This window comes from Sceloporus undulatus, chromosome 3 (genome assembly GCF_019175285.1).
Source record: "Sceloporus undulatus isolate JIND9_A2432 ecotype Alabama chromosome 3, SceUnd_v1.1, whole genome shotgun sequence".
NCBI classification, from domain to species: domain Eukaryota; kingdom Metazoa; phylum Chordata; class Lepidosauria; order Squamata; family Phrynosomatidae; genus Sceloporus; species Sceloporus undulatus.
This window is the reverse complement of record NC_056524.1, coordinates 10,112,182-10,123,852: the sequence shown is the minus strand read 5'-3', so window position 1 is coordinate 10,123,852 and position 11,671 is coordinate 10,112,182.

Sequence of the window (11,671 nt, the reverse complement as noted above, 5' to 3'; positions counted from 1 at the left end):
ATATGAACAAAAAAGAAGATACAAATTAGTAGAGCAATAACAAATTGTCTGGTTGAAGAATAAAATAAAAATATTTAGGCATTTGGCTCACTAAAGAAACATGGAATTTATTCGATAACCACTATAAAGTAAAATGGAAAGAAATACCACAACAGAATTGGATAGATATTGAATAAACTTAAGGCTTACACTGACTGGGAGAGTAGCGACTATTAAAATTGTTAGTCCTTCCAAAGATAAATTTTCTGTGTTCAACGTTATCTCAATTATTTAGCACGCGTAAAACCCTTCCCGGAATGGACTGAAACTTAAAGGAATTTATTTTGGTCCAGGGAAGAGATCGGTTAAAATGGCCAGGAAAAACACTGGTCAATAGACAGAAATAACGACAGGCGGGAAGAGGTGTATAACAAAAATGAAATTCCACACAGAGAAGAAATTAAAGTACGCGGGCCCCTTTCTAATACATGGATGTTGTTTATACATGGATTTAAGCATTACATGTTTGAAACTGTTCCAAAAAAGTATAAGATTATAAATTTACTTTGATTTTCATTTTTATAAGGGCACCACCATTTTGATCTTTTTTGTCATTATATGTAATGGGCCTTGAGCATACACGCGATTTTGTTATACCCGGGGGGGGATCTTGGAACCAAACCGCGTATAACAAGGCGTCCGCTTGTACTGTAAATTAGGGCAGGAGAACAAAGGCAAATGCACGATATATGATGCGGAGACACCTGTGAAAGTACAGTGAAAGGGGTCTAGGAGTCCAAGTAGACCATAAGTTGCACATGAATCCCCCCAGTGCGATACAGCAGCTAAAAGGCCAATGCAATTTTAGGCTTGCATCAATAAAAGTATAGTGTTTAGATCAGGAGTAATTAGTGCCACTGTATCTGCCTGGTTCAGGCCCCAACTGGAATATGGGGCCAGTTCGGGCCACCCCAATTCAAAAAAGACATTGAGAACTGGAGTGTTTCCAGAGGAGGGGGCTAAAATGGTGAAAAGGTCTGGAAACCTTGCCCTAAGAAGAACGAACTCAGTGAGCTGGGGATGTTTAGCCTGTAGAGAGAAGATTTAAGAGGTGATATGATAGCCCTTTGTTTAAAATATTTGAAAGGGATGTTATATTGAGGAGGGAGCAAGCTTGTTTTCTGCTGCTCCAGAGAACAGAACCCAGAACCCAATGGAGCCTGCTGCTACAGGAAAAAGGACGCATTCCACCTGAACATTAGGAGGAACTTCCTGCACAGAAGGGCTGTTCGACAGTTGGACCACATTCATCCCTGGTTGTGTGGTCTTGTGTTCTGAGTGGAGTCTCCTTCTTTGGAGGTCTTTTAAGCCGAGGTGGAGGCATCTGTTCGTGGATGCTTTGTTGATTTGGCTTTTCCTGCATGCCAGTGGGTTGGACTGGATGGCCCTTGTGGTTCTTCAAACTCTCTGATCTATTGATTCTATGGATTGATTGACAACTCTACATAAATGCAACTGCACTACCACTGACTCTCCTTCTTGGGTTGTCTTTACACATCTACATGCAACTATCAGATGGTTTTCAATAATCGTTTCGGGTGTTGACATGTTGATTTATGGTACGGGAAAAACGGGAAGTCCACACAGAATTCTGCCACCATGTGATAGAAGAGCACCTACTCCTGTTTGGAAAGAGGTAAAGAAGACGAATACCGGTGGTTTTATTACCATTATGGGTTTTATTCATGAAGCCTCTTTGGAATGATGGACTGCAATGAAAAATTGGTAAAGATCTGAAGACATCCTTCAGGAAACTGAAATGGAAAATTTCAAACTACAAAATCTATAGAAGGCATTGACCATTTCAGATTGGAAATTACATTGTTCCTGTATTACCACAACCTTAAGGAAAAATTAAGTGGATCTCCAAATTAGACCATTTAGGAAATAATGACACCGAATTTGATGAATTACTGCGTACAAAAGGAAAAGAAAACCTACAGTATTATTGTAAGTCATACTGGAGAGAAATCAAAAGTATCTGATTTGATTATGACAAAATTGATTAAAATGGGCAACTGACATAGGGGGAACCATCATTAACGCGTGGGAATATACACGAAATTAACTGAAAACACTTAGAAAAAGTCAAGATATTAAAAGAATATTGGAAGTCAGTTAGAGCAGAGCTGGCATAACATTTCAAAAATCTTATAACATCAATTCTAATACAATGTGGAAATGCATATCAGAATCTTGGTCCTGGTACATGTATGTGGAAATTGCTCGAAATTTAAAAAGTATTGGGGCAAAATACACACACGATCAAAGAAACCATTGATACGTAAATTTGAGTTTAAGCCAGAGATACATTTATTGACTATGGTAAATAAGACAGCTCTCAAATTAAGAATAAATATTGGAAAAATATTTTTCCTATATGGTCACCCGTGGCCAGAATACTAATTGCTCAAAAAGGGAAAAACCATGATTAAAGATTGCCCTCAGTAGATGAATGGCTTTTAAGATTATTTTGATAGGACGAAATGGACAATTACCACCTGGTTACAAACTCTAAGATGGACTAACACAGAAGAGGACGGTCAGCAGTTAACAAATTATGTAAAAAAAGATAGCAACAAAGAAAAGGAGCAGGACACTGAATAAAAAGACCGGAATAATGAAAGCATACATAAACATAGAAAAGGAAATTCCCGTGTTTAAAACAGTACTATGCAGTTATTGGTATATATATTGAGAATATTCACTGATGCGTATAGAGTAATACAAGACTATATGGAAATATCAACAAGGATCGCACGTTGTTTTACTGTCCAGTAGATTGGGGGGAGTGAAATGAAAAAACGTGAATTATGATGATTTTGTGACATGACAACTAATAGAAACATAAGATGTGTGGTGTGTGCAATTGTGTTGTTTGTGTGATATCTATATATATATAGTTGTAAATTAATAATAAACAAAATACAAAATTCTTGGCCAGAGCGTTCAATGCCCTCAACAACTACAAATCCAGAATTCACAACATGTTGTCATGGCAATGAATGAAAGAATATGTGCTATAAGTGTATGTAGTATGAATGGGCCTTTTTCACGTTGTTCCATTGGCATTTTGATCAGGATTGAATATGAAAATACAACAAAGTGCCACATTGCTCAGCGCATTGTGACTTGAGCACTGTCCTCCCCTATTAAATCTGGCCAATGTACCACACACGGCAGGTGGAAAGCATCTACTTCTTGCCCCAATTGCCCTATTTTATTTCTTTCTGCTGTAGAAATACCAAAATAAACTCTTATGACTTCTCTGATGAATTATTACATGCTCTGGCCAGTTTGCTGATTAAAACACACATCTCCAGCCTCAGCATCTGAAGTGAAAAAGCTTTCAGCAAAGTGGAATTTCGGCAACAAATCTACAGTTTGCGCTCCTCTAATTTATGAGAGCTATGTAAATAAGAAGAAGGCGTGTTTATTTTCTTTTGGATGCCAACCTGCTAAAATTAACGCAAACTACTACTTACACGCTTTTGACGCTCACCCAGGCCTAAAGTACCATTCAGAAGGAAAGGCATTCATGATCGAATTTGAAAAGTACAGCTGTTATCATTTTGCAAGAAGCTTAGAGCAATGTTCTCCCTTATATTTTTTCAGTTCTTTCATAGCCAAGAATAAGAATTTTAGGCTAAGGTTAGGGTTGCATTTGCACTGCAGGAAAGAATGCAGTTTGACCCACGCTTTAACTGCCACATTGGCTCCATCCTAGGATCTGGGATTTGTTGTTTGGTGGGCACCAGAATGCTCTGGTTGTTCGTGTTGTGTGCATCAAGTTCATTCTGACTTCTGGGTGATACTAAGGGTGATCCTATCATGGTTTTTCTTGCAAGTTTCTTAAAGGGGGCTTTCCATGTAATCCTTGGAGGCTTTGGCTATTCCATGTTCACATTTTCTGATCCATAAGCGCACTGGGAAAGTTATTCAGCAGGGGTACAACTCCAAGAAACCCCAGTTTATAAGCTAAGTATGGGCTGAGGGAAAGACATTTAGTAATTTCTCACAAGCATGTATCCATGCAGAAATGGGATTTAAATCCCAGCAAAATCTGGCAAAAGTGGGCTTGTTTCAGGGAATTTATTGGGAGCATTGAGGATAATCTAACATGAACCTGACCGAAAGTGCGACAAAAAACGGTGCTTTTTACTTTGGGACTTCGAATCATAGCAATCATTAGAGGTTGGAAGAGCCCAAGGGCCTCCACAGTCAGGTTCCTACTAATATTGATGGTGAAATATCTTTTCCTGTAGCTGACATCCATTGTCCAGGTTCTGTTCTCTGGAGCAGCAGAGAAACAAGCCCCTCCTCAATTATGCCATCTTCCAATATTTAAACAGTGGATCTCATGTCCGTTATCTCTTTTCCTCAGGTCTAAACATCCCCAGCTCCCTAAATCGTCTCATAGGGCATGGTTTCCAGGCCCCTCACCATTTTCGTTGCCCTCCTTTGGACCACCTCGGTTTTCAGCATACTTTTTAATTGTTGATGCCCAGAACTGCGACACAAATTATTCCAGGTGGGGATCCTGACCCAAAGCAGAATATAGTGGCACTATTACTTCTCTTGATCTAGAACTCTACTTTAAATACGTGCGGCAGAGCACGGCTTGAACCTGCATGGTAGGGACCCCAAGCTGTGGCCAGTCGGCGGTTCAGGCAGCAATTAGGAGCACTAATCACTGCCACCACTCCTGGTCCTGCTCCAGCCTGTGAGGCTAGAGCCCGTTTAAAACCCGCGCAATAAACTCAGCAGTTTGTCATAGAACCCTACAGCACCTGTTAATCCCTGCCGTTTCCTTCCAAGTAGTAGCCTGGTCAGACCTGCTTAGCTTCAAGTTCAGAATATGATCTGGCGGCCTTCTGGGTATTTAAGTGCTTTCCCTCACATAACTGATCACATTTTAAAACCATGGCAATATAATTAAAGGGTTGATAGTTTGTCAAAATGCAAACAGATAGGTTTGAGGGTTTTTATCTTAGCCATCTTGTTGTTGTTGTTATTATATCGTTGTTGTTGTTAAATATTGTGTTGCCCTTGAGTCCTTCAATCATGACAAACCCTGTGGATGAAGCACCTTCAAGATCCTGTCGTCAACTGTTGCTAGGTCATGTAGCTTCATACCATGACCTCCTTCCTATTTTTTGATTCTACCCATGTGACTGAGCAATCTTCCTCTCTTTCTACTACTCAACCTTTCCTAGAATTATTGTCTTTTCCATGATTCATGCTTTCTCCTGCTGTGGCCAAACTATGCGCCTCAATTTTATGCTCTTGACTTCCAGGGATATTTAGGCTTGATCCACCTTTGGGTTTGCTTTAAATCTAGGAATCTTGCTATGTGAGTATCGATGCTTTTCTGTTACATAAGTTATGGTGAGTTACGAAGACAGGCAAAAGACCTGGGAGCAAGGGGTCTATTTCTAAAATGGGAAGTTAAGGTGTTTTAAATTGTTCTGGTGCAGAATGGCTGGGACAAATCGGACTGACTCACTACAGAACTGGGGTGTGGGCTCATGTATTGTCAAATCAGCGACAACACCCGAATGGGAGGCGAAGCTTTTGGCCTCATGTAGTACAGGGCCTAAGGTCAGGCTTGAATTCTCTCAGTATAAGTTCCTCCAGAAGTGATTGTTTATTTTTGTATGATGTTACGATGTGTTTGCTTGAGTTCAAAATGTTCGTGGAATCAGTTTCTGTACCGTGAGCCCTTCCTTACGTGGGGGATCCGTTCCCGGCTCCTCATGTAAGGGTAATTCGACTATGCTCAAGAACCCATTTCAAGCCTCTTCTGGCCAATACGTCATGCCTGCATTAACGTGGCGTTGCACTGTATTACTTTGGTGCACATGCAAACTGCCCATTCAGTGTTGTTTCAGTTCTATCTAGAATCCATAGAGCTGGAAAGCCCACGTATGGCCACTGAGTCCAAACCCCTGTCCGTGCAGGATCTCCAACTACAGCCTTCCCCAGCATGTATTCATTCCTATGATGTTGCTCATTCTACAATAAGCGTTGTGCACACACAGTGTGACATAATTCCACATGCATAGTTTATGTTTAAACAATCCTGATGTAACTAAAGCCATATTCATATCGATACATGAGAATTATTTGTTCATCACCCGGGGCTCCATTTTTGGCTGGGGGGTGATAGAGATAAATAAACCTCTCCCATCTGCAGCTTGGACTTTTGTGAATTTGATATATGGATCTGAATTAATGTGTTTTGTCCAGGAACCTCTACATATTCGTGCAAGCTGCACCATCTGTCGGAGTCGTTCAGGACGAACTATAGGAGTTTCCTAGAGCGAACATTGTCTAGCGCATTTTTAGGTTTCCAACACAATTTATGGTCAGCTTCAAGCGATATTGAACATTGATATTCTAGATCTGTGCTCTCGGAGGAGGGGGTGGTTAATTTGCAGGTTTTTGCCACTTTTCTTATGCCTCGCATCCAAAAATTGTGGTAAAGCCCGCTTGTCTTAACGTGAAACTGAAAGTAAAGACAAGCAACAAAACTGAAGACAAAGAACGCGAGTGAAATCAAAATCAAACCTGCATCTGGAGACAAATGACAGACCAATTAAGGGATTTAAGGTACTAAAGACATTTTGCTTTTTTAATAAAACAAGATTGCGACACCAAACATCCAGAGCTTTCCAACAATGAAGATTGGAATGCGGAAAGGTTTGGACACGGTCTCTTGAGAGAGAAATTGAATGGGACAAACCACAGTAATGTTAAAACTGTCATCACAGTCCAGCAGAGCTCTTTCAAAAATATAATAATCTAAAGAAAAGTACCAGAAAGCCACCAAAGAAAGGGCACAACATACATCATAATTCAACCATCTCTCCCTTTATAACTGATTGTCTACTATTCAGATTGGAAACAGTTCTGTGCACTCGTTCCTCTCTGCCTATTCACATGCCCTGGCCATTTTCTTTTTAGTGTTCCTGTTGTGGGCAATTTTTAAACATATTTTCTGCTTTTCCTTTTGCTAGTTCTTATTGTCTAGATTGCTGATGAATTCTTTTGGAACCAGCCAGGAAGCAATCCAAACTGACTCCCAAGCCCACGCTAGATGTTCTGATCATAGAGGTCTAGCATTGCAAATTCTTGCAGCATTCTTGTTTTGAACATCCACCCCTGCATAAGCAGACCTGAAATGAAAAATAATCGAATTCAAAATAACAACTTTTACTTATATGTAGTTGGGCTTAACTTCTTAACATTAAGCTAAGCATCTACAAAAAAATTAGTAAAGAAGAATGAGGAGAACAGCAAAAACAAAAACTCAGTCAATAAATTAACACACAATACAGAGAAAAAATCAGAAAGCGTGTGTTTCACGGCGGAAATATAGAGAAACATGGTGAGGCAGGACAAAAAATCCTCACGAGGCAAGAAAAAATATTCACAATGAAAGAAAATTTGTGTTTGATTATTAAACAACACAAATTGTTTCTAGCTCTACATTTCGGCCTGACATCCTATTTAAATGTTCCTCGGCCCTCTGTCCACTATTTCCCCACTGATTGGAAGAAGTAAGCCGCATCACCATAATTATAGGAAATTCCCACTTTCTCACCAAGTGATTTTGCGGTCCTCCCAAAATGTCCCCTAGATGAGAAAGTTATATACAGTTATTCAAATTCCTTCTATCATTCTCTCCACAGATCTTGCAATCTAAAAAGGACCTATCACTCCCCCTTTCATTCCTCCCTTCCTCCCTTCCTTCCTTCTTTTGTTGCTGTCTGTGACTGAGCACATTACGGTGGGCTTCCTCTAGGGTCAGTTTTCAGAGTTGTACTCAGAACGGAAAGCACCAAAACTGGCTCACTTTGACACAGGAAGCAACCAACTAAGGCGGTCGTTACCAGGACCGTGCACTTTAGTTTGTGATGAGCACGGCACTAGTGTTAACAAAAGGGCGGTGTTCCGCACCGCATAACCCTAGTGCTTGCTCGTCACGCCATAACGGCGGCAGCCCTTTCCATACCGGCCGCGATCCGCGGTTTAGGACGTCACGGCCGCCGCCCTTCGACGGGCGGGGGCGGGACGTTGACTTCTTGCTCCGTGCCAGGGCGCTTAGTGCGCCCTGAACAGGAGCAGGAAGGCGCCTCCGTTCGGAGTCCTTCCTTGTTTAGTGCTGGGCGCAGCCTTCAGACGGCTGCGCCCAGCGGATAAAGGAAAGGGCCACAGCGGCCTTCTCTTCTCTCCATTGCCGCTGCGGGCGGGGTTCCTTGGGACTTGAAGCCCCTAGGGTACATCCTTTCAGGCTGCGGGAAGCAGCGGTTTGTGTTCTCCGAGCCTGACACAGTGGCGGATCGGGGCCTAAGCGGTCTGCCGCTTGCCCCTGAGCCCCAATACCACCGGGGAAAGGTTGTGGGTGCAGACACGCCCCCAACATGAGGCGGTCTATAAACACGACTATGGATGCATCTACACTGGAGGATCTAATGCAGTTTTGACTGCTATGGAATTCTGCTATTTGTGAAAATTTAGCCTCTCTGTCAAAATGCAGGATTATTACGATGGAAGGCCCATCAGCAGTTTTAAAGCCACGGCTACGTGCTTCATCTTGACCATTCAGGTTAGTTTAAAAAATATGTCCAGCTGCCCTATATTTTCGCTCTGTATGGCAAGATCTATGATCCATGATGCGGTCACCCCCCCCCCCATTTTTTTCTTTTGGTGTTGATGATACCTTCCTGATTTACTTTTAATCACTAGTACTTGTAAGAAAATGGTTTAAAACACGATTTATACTTCACTGTTCCTTTAATTAAAATTTAATTGCTTTCATGTCATAGCTAGAGTCAGCAGATGTAATGTTAATACATTCCTTGTCTCACCACCCGTGCTGAAGCCACCTTTACTATATGGTGGGAGAAGAAGAAAGAGTATCTATTGTACATGGGTCTTTTATGCCCTTTCTTTTTCTTTTTACTGTCCTGTTGAGACCTCATAATCTAAAAATATATACATCTTTCAATTGAGTACCTTTATCGTTGTTTCCAGCTGGGGGTGACTGAGCTGCAGAGACCATTATCTCTTGAACGTGCTAATATCATGATATTTGGTGTGTCTCTGAACCCGAATGTGTGTAATCAATTGGTTCTCTAAGACCATTGTGTGATGCACTAGGACACTAAGTCTAGGGCAGTCAGAAGCATTATGCTCTGGACTTGACCCTGAATTGGGCCATTGAAAAATTTACTGGTGTTGCACTTTGGTTTTGTGGCGCAGCATTGTTCACATGGAAAGATGGGGCAAACATAAACTCTGGAATGACTTCCATCACCTGTCCCTAGAATCATATCAATAAGCTTCAATATCGGAATAGGAGTGGTGGTGGGTCTCCTTTCTTTGACGCTTTCTAAACAGGACACTGGAGGGCATATGTCTGGATGTGCTTGATCGTGTATTCCCTGATGGCAGATGTGGTGGATGTATGGCCCTGAGTCTCTTCCACTTCTATGATTCTATGATTTAGAGGCGCTCCCATGGACAGATGCCCCTGTTACACTGTCACTTCTCTGATATTGGGCACTTGCCCATACAACCACATGAGAGCCGAGCGAGTGTAGCGAGGGATCCCGTCCATAGGTTTGTGTATCTAGAGCCTCCCGCAAGCTTGTTGATTGGATGGGGTTCCGATAGGGGCTACCGCAAAAGCAATCAGCATTTACATGATCCCTCCTCAACGTGGTTTGCAGAGTTCTGCTAAGACAAGTGCCCCAACAAGCTTAGTCATTTTAGCAACCTACAACGGATGGAAGACTGAGTCAGCTGGAGATCCAACTCACCGTATTAGCATTCAACCACTGTGCCACTGAGGCCGGGGTGGTGTGGCTCTGAGGATAGGCCATTCCCTTTGTCCTGTACTTATTAGGGGGATGGCACAGTAGCTGGCATGGGAACAGTGGGCTTGCCCCATTGAGGCCCAGCTCCCGCCTGTGTGACCCACAACAATTCAGTGCTAACCACAGGTTCTGGGAAAAAACCAGGGCTTCTTGTGCCTTTACTACCTCTGGGGCAACAAAGTTAGGTTAGGAGAAGCCCGCATTGTTTCACGGTTTGCTGCATTATGCAATCAGGCAGCACCAAATGTCAGGGTGGAGATGGTCTTTTTTTTGACCATGCAGGACAAGGCCCAAGTACTCCTGCTCCTTGGCTGTATGTCCCTATGAGACCACAGGGCCATCTTACAAGCTAAGTTCTGTGATCAAACTTTGTAGAGGGGCTATTGTTTGGTGGAATCTGCAGGTGTTTTTTTCGCGGTAAAGGTTGAAGCTCTTAAGCTTTACATCTCCAGATAAGTCTGGATAAAAGATTCTTGGCAATCACTCTATTGTAGATCACCTGCCATTATTCTTGGGGCCCCATTTTATATGAAGATATATTGATAATTTGGGAGTTTGTTCAATGTTGGGAGGGATTTGGCCCCGCAGACATGGTGTGGAATCTGGAAAATCCTTTTCATGGACTTATGGACAAAATATAAACCCCAAATTATAAAAAAAAGTACGTGAGATGGGACAAGTCAATTCAAGGAAGCGTTTTGTGCAGGAGGGAAAAAAACAGGAAACCGAAGACAACCGAGGGGGAATGCTGTATGTTCGTAGTGTAACATTATGAAGACAGACTGAAAAAGGAATCGAGGGCAATATCGTTAAAAAAACAATGGGAAGAATTAAGTGAAGAGGGGATGAACGTCAATTGGTTTTGGTCTACTGTCAAATGGTGGCAAGGTTCAATCAGACGGAAAGTAGTTGGCACATGCGATAAGGGAATGGAACACAATTAGCAAAATACTAATAAATGATGAAGAACATAAAACTCTCCAAATATATCAAGTATTATTAGGATTAGAAAATGGAACTGTGAACAATAAACCCTTTCCTGATGAACCTGGGCACCAGCTATTAGGACGACCAATTATGTTCGATCATGGTGGAAGAGGAACATGCGAACAAAAGGTTATTAAATTACATTGTGCTGAGTATTAGTAGGGAAATTCTTCTAAATGCACTCATAATGTTATCTCCCCAGACAAAATCTGTACGAGACCAACAAAAGATCAGACCCTAGACTGTTGGACCTGTCCCAAACAACCTACTGTCGGCACCTTCCCCCCTTCTGGTGGGCCTTTGCCCGGACGGCAAGCGGCACGCGGCCCTCTTGGCCCCCCTGCCTGCCGCCCTTGCGCCCCTCCTACGCCTCCCACTCACGCCCGTCCTCTTCTTCTTCCTATAGGAATGCTCCCCGCTGGAACTGTTGCGCGCCCCCCTGTGTACCTTGCCTTTTCTCTGATCTCGCCGCCCGCTGGTCTATGCACAAGACATGGAAAAGTGAGTTCGTGCCTCCCCCCCCCCCCTCACCGCCTGGTATGCCACGTCTTGATCTGCTGCTCTCAGCTGACACTTGCCCTCTTGCCCTTCGACTGCGTCCTTTATGCCGTTGACCCACCCTGGACGTGCTTCTGCCTCTTCCCGGGAACTGGGACCACTGACCTCTGCCGTCTCCGCCTGCTCCCGGCTCATCCGCGACTCTCCATTGCTCCGGCCTTAACGTTGTTACGCCTCTGGCCCTTGTTGGCTCACGGCCTATT